The following is a 12,335-nucleotide window of genomic DNA, read 5'->3' as shown; positions in this document are numbered from 1 at the left end:
TAATATCAAACTCTGTTTGTGCAACGTCTCGTCGTGGTCGCACAACCGCTGCACCGCTTCATCTAAAAGTTCAATGGCTTATCGTAGTTATTATTATTTTCTTCACCACCGCCACCATCATCTTTCCGCGCCCGTCTGGCACGGTGGTGTGCACAGGTGACGCGACAGCGCCAAACGTTCAGCGCCCACGGCCGCCACTACCACCCCCTTTACCGGGGAGGGTCGTCGAACCTTGCAACATCCCTTACTCAACACAATATACATGTATATGCATGCACTATTTTACTACTACTACTACTACTACCGCTACCAGTGACTACTACATAATGTACTCCCATTACACCCTCTTGACAGACAAACGACAATATAGCATCCCCCCTGCGAACCCCACAATCACACTGTAGAAGTTTTTTAATAATATATATATTTATATGTATATACTGTGTGGTGTACCTCGTTTTTCTGCCTGTTAATTGTTATTATTTCCACCCTCTCTCCCATCCGTCCGATAAAAATAGTAATAATTATTTTAAATACATTTCATTGTGACTATAATACTATTGCGTGCACAACGATTGATTAACGCCATCGCCATCATCATCAATTGCAAAAATAGTAATATAAAATACGTACGAAACATATTATAATATAAACAGGGGTTGAACGAACTCACGGGAAAATGTTGCGCTGTAGTGCCAGCTACTTACCGGAGCGACAATCGTGGTTAACCATACACAGAATAGGTACTTATATTGTATTTAGGGGTTGCAAGTGCTTATCGCTATCCCCTATATTATACATAATTTGCAACATATAGGTATAACAACACGTATAATATGATTATCTACATTCTACACTTATTATGTGTCTTGAAACCGATACGTATAATTATAAATATTATAATATTAAAAACCGCACCGTATGCGGTACATTTTTAATGCATACGTTATAACTATATATAATAAATATTTAGGTACATAGGTAACAGGTATGGCATATACTAAGTAGTTATTTAACAAGTGCACTATGCACTTATATTTATACCTATTAACTACTATTTTAACTTTTCGGAATGATTCGTTCACTGCGAACTTATTCAATAAAAAATGTATTGTATTTTTGTTTATTGAAGTTTAATTTAAAACTACTCATCAATAATTAAAAAGCATATTTTTATGCACAATTTATTAAATAATAACATTTCTTTATTATGTTTTTATCATTATATTTTCATCAATTTCGACTTTTTAAAAATAATTTTGTTTAAAAGTTTCTTTTTCTCCTCTCGAATATCTTTATAATACAAAATATATTTATATTCGTTTTGTTTCAATATAAATCAGTCTACGTGTATATATTATAATTTATATTATAATGGATGGTTAGAGATGCACAAATATTTGTAGGTACCTAAAAATTACTAAAGTGCTTGCACTCGCTTGTCTCATGTTTTTGACTGTATTAACTCTCAATGGTGAAAACTCACAACGTCAATATTTTTCCCCGACGATAAAAAGTAGTGAAAAAATTTGAGTTTGCAAAAAAACTAAGCACAAATAGAAATTAATCAACATTTTGCAATGTGATCAAAAATTCATATGGAAAAAAATATATTCAAAACTTAACCAATATAAATTATAATACAAATTAATATATATTATTATTGTTATCACTATTATAAACTTGTAACTTTTCGTACGTCAAATTTAAATCACAATTTTTATCATTTAGTAATAATTTTTACGTCATTCGCATTTTTTATCATTGATTTTGTTTTATTATTATTATAACCGATAATGTATTTGGCACAAATCTTGATTTGTTGATTTTTTTTAATCAAATATACTGTTTTTTAATATGTTATTCGCGGAATAGTGGTTTTTTACACCGGTCAGATTAAACTTAAATTAATAACTAATCATATAATATGTTGATCGATTTTTCGCGCGATGGTTACGATGGCATGATTGTTTTAATTGATTTAGTTATTCGGTCATGCACTGTACATATGTGTATACCTAATAAAATATTTAAGTTCCACAGATTTTATATGCTTAAGCTTCTTGTCATCACAGCCGTGGTATGGCTAGAGAGAACGGACTAGCATGATAATAATATAATAGCAACGACAATAATCGTATCCTACCTATCGTAATTTATAACATTTTGTTCTTTTAATTTATGTATTAGAAAACGCTGGAAATCGGTGTTACGATTATATTATAAAATATAAAATCATTATTCGCTTAATTATTATTTATCACCTGAGCGATTTTGCCCGCGTCAAAATAATGACACACACACACATATTATGTATTATATATAGCTACAGCAACGATCCACATGCGCACACTCACACTGCCCCACTATGAACCGCCCTAGATCGAAAACATTTCACCAAAATAATAAGATAAAAACATATTCCAAGTAAACTCTATCCCCCGTGCGTTTACAACTGTTCTAGGTAATAACATATGACGTATACACGCCCACACGCACGCATAATACGAGTTGATATATATTAAGTGTCTATAAACTTTAAGTGCCTTCTACCTTAAAAACTTTTAAATTTTTTTACAATATTATTTTCACCTGATCTGACATCATTGCAAGACAACGTTTTTGAATACTAAATTATATTTTTACAATATTTTATCCGTATTATTTTTAAGTTTTGTGACTTTTTTGAATGATAACACACTCACATTTTTAATTTTAATTTTAATAAGTTAGGTATTTATTAATTATATAGGTAGTTAAATTAAAATGAACGGAGTAAAGAATATTTTGCGATGTGCTCTCTTCCCTCGTGTGCTACTCTAAATAAAACTTTGAATATTTAAAACTTATTAACTACTTGTAAGTAAAATATATTTATTTTTTATATGTTACAAGTGAATAGTGAAAAAGAAATGAACAGTGGACCACAAATGTTACGTTACACAAAAGTCGATAGTGGGTTAGCCCTTCACAAACAGACTGCACTGAATTAGAAAGAAAAGTCAAGATAAAATCTTTATAACATTTTTCAAATTTATAATACTCACGAAAAAGTCAATAATATAGTTTTCAAAATAATAACTGTTCGCAGTTCAAATAACCCAATTACCAATGTTGACTCGCGCTTCACTCACATATTTCTCGCGTTATATTATTATTATAATCTATAGTAGGTAATATATATTATATATTTGAGGTATACAATAAACGTGTGCGCTCACATAAGTGCGCAATGATAAAACAGTGTTCGGATTTTTTGTTGTTTATTTAATTTTCAATCGTATCGGTCGGAATAATTGCCAACTTAAAATTCAAATCGATCATATTATAAATAATAATATTTTTATATATCGACCCGATGTTGCTGACCCAAGCACGAATTCGCATCGCAGCCGAAAAACAAATACAATATACCAATTCGAAACCGTTGATGAATATTTTAAAGCGTACCTATCTATCACGACACGTAAACATGATAATATGGCGTAATGATGCTACGAATATGACGTGCCGGACAAGCTGGGTTGACGAGCTCTCTACGATTATATTATTATTATGCGCACGCGTAGAAGTCGATTATCGTTTTATAATACAAGTTTATACATCCCGACCAAAATCGTTGAACACGGCGTAGTTCAATTTTCTCGCCTGTCCGAGAAACGTAAAAACACTTTCGTTTCTAAAATTCCAAAACCTGCAATCAGAAGACATGCCCATTGCCCATATTATAATATTATTAATTATTATCTATAGTTATTGTGATGTTGAAATGTATTCATTTGCGGAAATAAACGGGGTTTAGATAGCATACTATAAAGTACCTACATTCTACCTAAACCTCAGCTATTTATGTTATTAACATTTATGACTGTAAAAGAAAAAACTTATCTAATGATAGAACATAACGATATAGATGTATCGATTTGTATGATGAGAAATCGGTTCTGAGAAAACGAATATTAACAAGAAAATTATTTGACAGTCGAACGAATTATGAGACATGTATAACAATTCGTTTTCTTTTTCGCGGCATACAAGATGCAACGAATCAAACATATTACTTGGAATCATTTTTTCCATCGGTAATTGCAAATCGTTGTCGTTTACCGTTCGGCACTGATAACGTATTTATTAATTCGCGTCAAAAGTTATGCGAAAATATATTGTCGCCGTAGTCCTCGTAATATTATTCTGGACGGTCGACTCTCGTCGTCGACCAAACAATAATCAATAGACGAATAGCCATTAAAATATTTTGCATATCGTATTATTTTAAACTATTTACTATTAATAATACCATTAATAAAGGTTTTAAATCTATGCACACACAAATTATTAAATACACTAACCTCGTCTAACTTGAATATTGATTACACTAATCTGACATAGGTACGTGTTTCAAACCTATAGCTATGGTACACGCCATGAGACATAACATTATGCAATAAACATAAAATAATAATATTATGAGTTATGACTTTCAAACTGTATCATTACATATTATTAAGTCGTCGCAAAATTATTTGCGATGTTCGCGATAAGCATGAAATAATAAGTATAAGTACTTATATAGTTATACAGTTATGTATAGTGTCAAGCAACATGCATGTCTACGCAATCTAGAAGAATTATCAATTTCTCTTCACTCATTTATTTCGTGTAAGATGATACCGTGCCGTATTTTGAGTTGGAGTTAAATTTGTATTTTTACACATAACACAGCAGTCCAGTAAATTTTTTCATTGCGTTCTGAACAATTTGAATATCTAACAAATATATTCAATGAGTACTCAATATTATTGGCACAATAGAGTTGAATAAAATTGAGCACTTAAACACTTCGGATAATAAAATATGTACACTATACTTATATAGTTAAATGGTTTTAGTGTTGAAAGGTGTACGCAGTTACTAAATTATTACACTAAAACAAGTCACGATTGTTTAAAATATTTGTTTTTATTAAATAATTAGAATCGTATAATAGGTACTTATTATTTTATATGCATAGTTTAAAAAAAAACTCGTCTGGTATCCCTTGACACTCCGCCTCTTCGTTATTATTGTACAAATACACCTATAAACTAAATAGTAAAATTACCTGGGTATTAAAAAATATAATAAACAATATACAATTAATATAATTTACAGGTAGTCTATATCCAACGTTAAAACACTATATTATAAACAATATAAAATGTTTTTCAAATTTACTAACGGAAAAAAACCATTACTCGTATATCTCATTTTAGTGCTCAAGTAATTTCGTTATACCGATGACTAGGAATTAGGATAGGTTCATTTTGCTCAGATCCCCCCCCCCCCAATAATCCAATATTCCAGTTTTATTTTTATCTTCAATCCTCGTTTGTGAGATTTGGATAGAAATACGTTTGACTAAAATAATAGATCAAAAAACCGTAACGTAGCTTTGCTAAATAGACGAGTTGTGTATAAAGTACCTATATAAAAGTAATAATCCCGTTGTCTCTCGACGGTAAATAACACAATAACGTATTAATCAAATATTATATAATACAATCGACTTATATCTGCAAAAATTTTACCGACGGAAAAACACGCGCTCTCGAATCGCGACGACTCGTTTCATATATTAAAGCCCCGCGGTCGCCATGGATACGCGTGCGCGCTTTATAGTAATAATAATATAAACGTATACCGTTTCCGACGACCTCGGTCAAAGGCATTCGTGTTGCGACCGCTGCCGCCGTCGCCGTTGCACACTTGCACCCACTTGATGATATTATTTCTGTATAGGCCATAGCACTATATGTACACTATGAATATCAGACACCGCTTTAAGTTTTAATGCATTGTACGGGCGGGTGTTGAGGTCGTCGTAATCACTCACCGCCATATTTTAAGGACATTATAATATATTACTTTGGCTCACTTGTTCAACTCTTCATCCCTATACAGAATAAAGGTACTCAATGTAGGCTTTATTATATACGTTACGATGTATAATAATAGTTTATATACCTACTATATATGACGTCCTGTCACTAGTTTGACCGACGGAATCCTTTATTATTTTGTTTGATTTTGTTCACGGAAATTGATTCGTCGGCAATAGACATATGAGTGCGAAACATTTTCACTCGCACTAAATAACTACTTTATATTATATTACCAAATATATTTTTAATTTTTAATCGTATTACCATAAATCGATTTTTTAACATTTTATTTATTTTTTTATTTTTTAAAACTTGAATTAGATAGTTACATATTACTTTTAATATAATATTCCCGAGCAGAGTATACTTACGTTTCTTGGAATTTTGAAAATCTAAATATTAACTATCAAACCAATAGTTATAATTATTTACTTTAAGTAATTCAAAGTTAAATCAAACGTGGAGTGTAGAAGTAATGTTTAATTCACCAACAACCATTTTGGAGCACCGCACTCACTTTAAATGTTGATAAACAAAGTTACGGGTTCAATATTTGTTGTTTATACACAGAACTTCTCAGAAAAATGTTTCTTCCACATTACCACATATTATGTAATATAATAATATAAGGTTTAGAGAATGAAGCCGTTTGTGAAAAAAATAATAAACTTTAAAAGTCATTATCTCTGCCAAATTTACATACACCTTTATAATATAGGTATACGCATGCACTTGTGGTAAAATTTTTTTATAGAAAATGACACGCAGTATGTAAAATATTATCGAGATGTTTTTGGTTTGGTTTTGCAAGTATGAAATATTGTGCGATCAGTTCGTAAACTTGTTATCAGTTGCAGTGCAATTTTCATGATATAATAAGTAATAACAATATAATACCTTGTTTTTTATAAAAATAATATAAAGTTTGAACGGTTTCATCACAAAATGGAAATCTGATTTCCTAAATTGATGCGTACTTATCTACATTTAAAATACCTGTAGGTACTATATATATAATAAAAATATCTATGCATTTTATCTATATGTAATGTTAGGTATAACATAGGTATTATATTAATTATTTATTATTATTAATATGAAAGCTACGGCCACACAGCATTGGTCATAAATTATAGGTAATCATTTTTATATAATATTCTCAGTACATGTACATACATTATAAATCATTAAATTGAAAGAAACATCTTGGAAAGTTTTTTTTATAGTACATACAATTTTCAAAATGTATTTAATAGACATACAATTTTTAGCATCAATCCTGCAAAGATGATTATTTTAATTAAAAATAAAAGCTATTTTGACGTCCGGTCTTATCTTCGGCGGGTGATATTACATTCGCGTGTGTAACCACTCAAGTTAGGAGAATTTCAACCGTTTGGGCTTCTTCCGCAGAAATAATTAATAAGTAGGTTGAAATAAACCAACGGAAGGGATAAAAATGCACTTTGACAATATTAAATTATTGTAAAATAGACATGAAAGAGGAGAAACATGTTTGTACCTAAGAGTGTATAAAAAGTGTATATTTTAATGTAGGTATAAATTTTTTTTTTTTACAAACAACACAACCGTCTACATTGTACTTAATAATATAGTTTTATGTATAAAAATAATGTGCTATAAAAACATTTTGGCGTTATCCGTTTAGAAACGTATTTCTCGGTTAGAGATACAAAGTTATTGCATGCATCCGCGAGAGATTAATATTGTGATTATAACATTGGTAGAACATATTATAACGTGAGTATTTCTGTATAATACGGAATGAAACTTGACTCATTTTTATATAATATAAACGGTATATCTCGTTCCGTATATAAAGAGTTAATTCATTATTCAACATTTTAGAATATTAAATGCGTACGTGGACGTATCAACACATCGTACAGAGTACAGACTGTTTTTGAGATGTCAGTACCAACTCAATATATATTGTTGTTTACTTTTAGATCAGAGAACAAAATACGTTTGATTTTTTTTTTTTTTAACGAAAGCGGTATGAAGCGCTTCAAACCGCACAAAGGACCCTACATGATGTTGTTATTTGTTATTAATTATTAATTATTCCGTCAATAATTGTTTATTCAATTGGTTCGTATGATATTATCTTATGGTGGACAAGAAATTAATAAGATACCTAGCTACGAGACAAATGGAAACATCTTGCAAACCCTTAATCGTTAGATAATAATTATAATACCAATCAATAAAAAAATACAATATTATTCTATTGTTATTACCCCACTAAGGTATTGTTCATCATCCGACATATTATTGATGTTGCAGGAACGTGCGGAATAAGTTTAAAATACACACGTTGATGGAGATAGTCGGGGGTTATCGAGAAAGGCTAATTATTGGAAATCAGCAGCGGCAGTTTCAAACAGATATGTTCGCGATTAAATGTTTAGGCATATTATGTAATCTTTGCATTCTCGAACTTTATCCTATGAGAATGACGAGAGCTAATATTAGTATAAAAACATTTTTTTTTTTTTTATTTATATCTAATTCATTATTTTACACATACGTAATATACGCAGTCTTGTACCCAAGAAAATTATAAGTTATCTGAATCCAATTTCTATAAAATATTAATTATATACTAATGTATTACTAATACATTAAATATTACCCATCAATAGCGAGAATGATATAGTTAAAGTATATAGGCAAAACTAAATACTATATGTGGTTATTATTGTGTGCCATTACATAGAAAGTCGGTAAAATTTGTTTTGATTTCGTTTACGTGTGACGCATATCGCGGAGAGAAAAAAAAATAAAAAAATAATACGTTATAGGCCGTTTGTTGGATTTTTTGCTGGGGATGCTGTAAGAAGAAGCGGTATTACGCGCGTGCGTTTCTAACTGTTTTTCTTGGTTTTTATATTATTTTCTAATTTTTCTTTACTAATTTTCGCGCAATAAAACACGTGACGAATTTTTACCTATTAAAATTTCAACAGTACACTATAATAATATAGATTTAATAATCTGATCCGCCGGCCCGTTAAACAAGCAACGTCGAATCCTACTTCGATTTCATAATAAATCTATCATAAAATTGAACAAGTTGCCTGACGGAGGAGATCTCGTTTTTTTCTTCCCTGCAAACGATTAGCATATTATAATATTATATATTACATAATTTGTAACCTACCGAATGGTTTAATATTATAAGAATATTGCTGCCACATCTACACAAATTTAGGTCAACCACGGTCACAGAATAGACCCACAGGTCTCCCGCACTCGACGATATATTGTAATAGGTAATTGTTCTCCAGACAAATAGAGATTAAATTAAAGTAATATTATATACCAACCTATAATGCATAATAATTATATTAACAATTAATAACATGTGTGTAATGCGTACAATGTACATATTATAATTGAACGCGCGACCACGACGACAAATTCTTGAAATTTTTTTGAAATAAACCACGTCTGCTTTATAATTATATGTGCATTAGACGGTAGTTTTTTCATCGTGATCCTTTAAACCTTCCCTGCAATGCATTTAATATAATATTATAATATAGCGCATCAGAGTTCACCAAAATAAAAACTAATGAGAACCTAATTAAATTCACCATAAAAAAATAAATAATATTTTGCCAACGTGTCAAGCAAAGTTTGTCCATGGACTTTTGGTGATTTGTCTAATAAAGGTTACTATACTGAAATACCTAACCTACGATCATAAAATAAAAAAATAAAAACAATAAGTAATTTAAGTTATATTTGATCTCCTGAAATAGTTTAAAAGCCGATTGTAAAAAAAAATATTCATTTTTGCTGATACGATTTTTCAAATCACCCGAACAACAAAAACCAATCGGTCTGTATACATAATACTTATATATATATGACTTGTGCCTACATGTGATAACGCAATAATGCGTATTGTATGTATTTTATTCATTATATTAATATTATATACTGATGACGACGATGATAACAATAATAGTCTGGTCGGGGGCCGCACGGGTCATCTGGCGGGCGTTTTAACGGGAAACGTCTTCCGCGCGCACAACCGACGGACCCGAGTAAAAAAAAAAAAAAAGCTCTTCGGACCCGTCCGGATCGCGGCATCAACACTTATCACGAGCGCGCGCGTGAGAGAATATTTTACTAAAAAAAACAACTGCAACTATACGGCATTGTTCTAATCTATATCGTAGGTACATTTGTACAATTAACTTAATTGGACCCCCGGCATCGTTATAAAAATATTATATCATATGTACCTCTTTTATTTCAGAACGTCCATTATTCGCGGTGCGGCACTCGGCTCATTCACTATTTAATATTTATTTTATTTTATTATATTATATTATAAACATTAACATCTACCGCGGAATAATGCGTATTGTAAAGCTCCGATTTCGGGACGATCATACGACGGAGAAGCTAATAATTCCGAATAAATCGGCTCGTGGGCCCAGACACGACGCTCGATGATAGCATAATATATTATTGACTAGTGTTTTCGTAAATAAGTTTACGAAAATCAGAGCTTGCATTAGAATAAATAAAGAGAAAAATTGTTATACGTTATTCACAATTAAAATGACATACAAATTTTGGATTTATCGTTAATCAGAATTTAAACGTTAGTCGGCTTTTGCGTTTATCGTTTTATTCAGAGTTGAAATCTTTAATATATTTTATACATTTTAACTATTAAATAATTGGAAATTAATTATTTCGTTTAACGATATAGGTACTATAATAATATGTAGCGTTTTGCGTTATGTTTTGTTGGATAATATACATAATATCACGTATTTTGTTAATCGTTACGTTTAGTTTTGTGTAATTTAATTGTGTATGTTTATCGCTTTCCGTTTTAATTACGTTTACGAATTTCAATCGTTTTCTTGTCAAATATAACGTTTGCGAGCCCTGTAGCGAATACATAATTATTATATAATACATATAATGCGAATAAATACATTTGCAGCAGATTTGCCATAGACGTCATTTTCCTTGATTTCATCCACATAAATTTAATAGCTTGCAATTTTAAGGACATCTAAAAAAAATATTCAGGCACTTTTAACTTTTTATTTATCTGTATTGTATAATCTAACACGGTAGTATGTTTAACGTGCAATCCTTAGTACTAGTGCCTATTAAGTATTTTATAAATTACAAATCAAATTTAATATCATAGGTACCATTTATAAAAACATTTAGTGTTGATAACAAAACACATGCATAGGATCAAATACTTGCCTTATATTAAACATCCTCTTTTCCTCGTGTTTTGACTTTTGTGAGCATAAACTCTGCACTTATCATTTCATCTAAATCAATGGCGAGGTTATAATAGTAAATCATATAATGGAATCATAGTAATATCACAAAAAGGCGCTGAATATTTCATATGAAAAATATGTGAATAGCGTGAAGTGTTTAGATATTAGTTAGTATAGAGTATGTGTTAGGTAGGTACCTCATACATCTATAAGCGTATTGTGATATATGAATAGGGTTATTTTTTATAACGATTTTTATTTTAATATTAAATTATTACTAATGTTATAAGCTAATAATCAATAATAATAAACTATTTATAATATTTAAACCACGGTTATTTTCATCAGTTACTCTTTAACTATAACTACGACTGGTATAATTACTTATGTACATAAAATTGTCTATTGTTAAATAAAACGGTTATGATTATAGCTATTGACATAGATAAGCTTCAGCTTAAAATGAAAACAATTATAAAACTTTTAATTTGTTTAATGTGCTGAATTTTGAAGTACTATTACTTATATTACTTACAAAGTTATTAATTAATATTAAAGAAAAGGGCCTCCTACCAATTTCATAGCCACAGGTACGTGCAATACGTGCATACCTCACATTCATTTTGCAGTAAACAGTATCTTAAGTATGTAGTTGTCGCAGTTATAAATATCGAAAATCGAAATCGAACGTTTTTAAGAATTAACAGTTTCTCGTAAATATTGTTTTTCATGGTGTCTATTGTGAAAAATCATCTCTTGGGAAAAAAAAAATGTAAACGTCATATTTAGAAATAATTATAGTCACGAATATTTGCAGTCATCACACCGTGTATACGCTTAATTAAATTTCGTTTTCGAATAATTAGTAGGAAAACAAATAGGTACCTTCAATTCACTACGGTCGCATTGAAGGTACCGAGTGGCAGTAGGTATGTATATTTAGTTGAATCCCGTTCCAGTTATCCGGCAAATGTATATTATATTGCATTGTGTATATTTGCCGCTTGGTGTGAAAACCGTGAATGCCGTTACATTAATAGTAATAATATGATATCACACCAGTTATAGAAGACCGAAACCGGTGAAAGTTTTAGTGCGTTTACTTTCACTGACGGTCACCGAA

At 30.4% G+C, this 12,335-nt stretch overlaps 1 protein-coding gene across 2 annotated transcripts in view; it reads left to right on the top strand.

Annotated features, from left to right (window-relative positions):
• The window catches only part of LOC112597635 (ecdysone-induced protein 74EF), a 114,785-nt gene that overhangs the window by 17,512 nt on the left and 84,938 nt on the right, over positions 1–12,335 (top strand). The window lies entirely within an intron of this gene.

Source organism: Melanaphis sacchari, unplaced genomic scaffold, assembly GCF_002803265.2.
Source record: "Melanaphis sacchari strain LSU unplaced genomic scaffold, SCAv2.0 Contig42_pilon_pilon, whole genome shotgun sequence".
Classification (NCBI taxonomy): Eukaryota; Metazoa; Arthropoda; class Insecta; order Hemiptera; family Aphididae; genus Melanaphis; species Melanaphis sacchari.
Note: the sequence above shows the minus strand (reverse complement) of the source record. Positions and strands in the feature narration are given on the sequence as shown.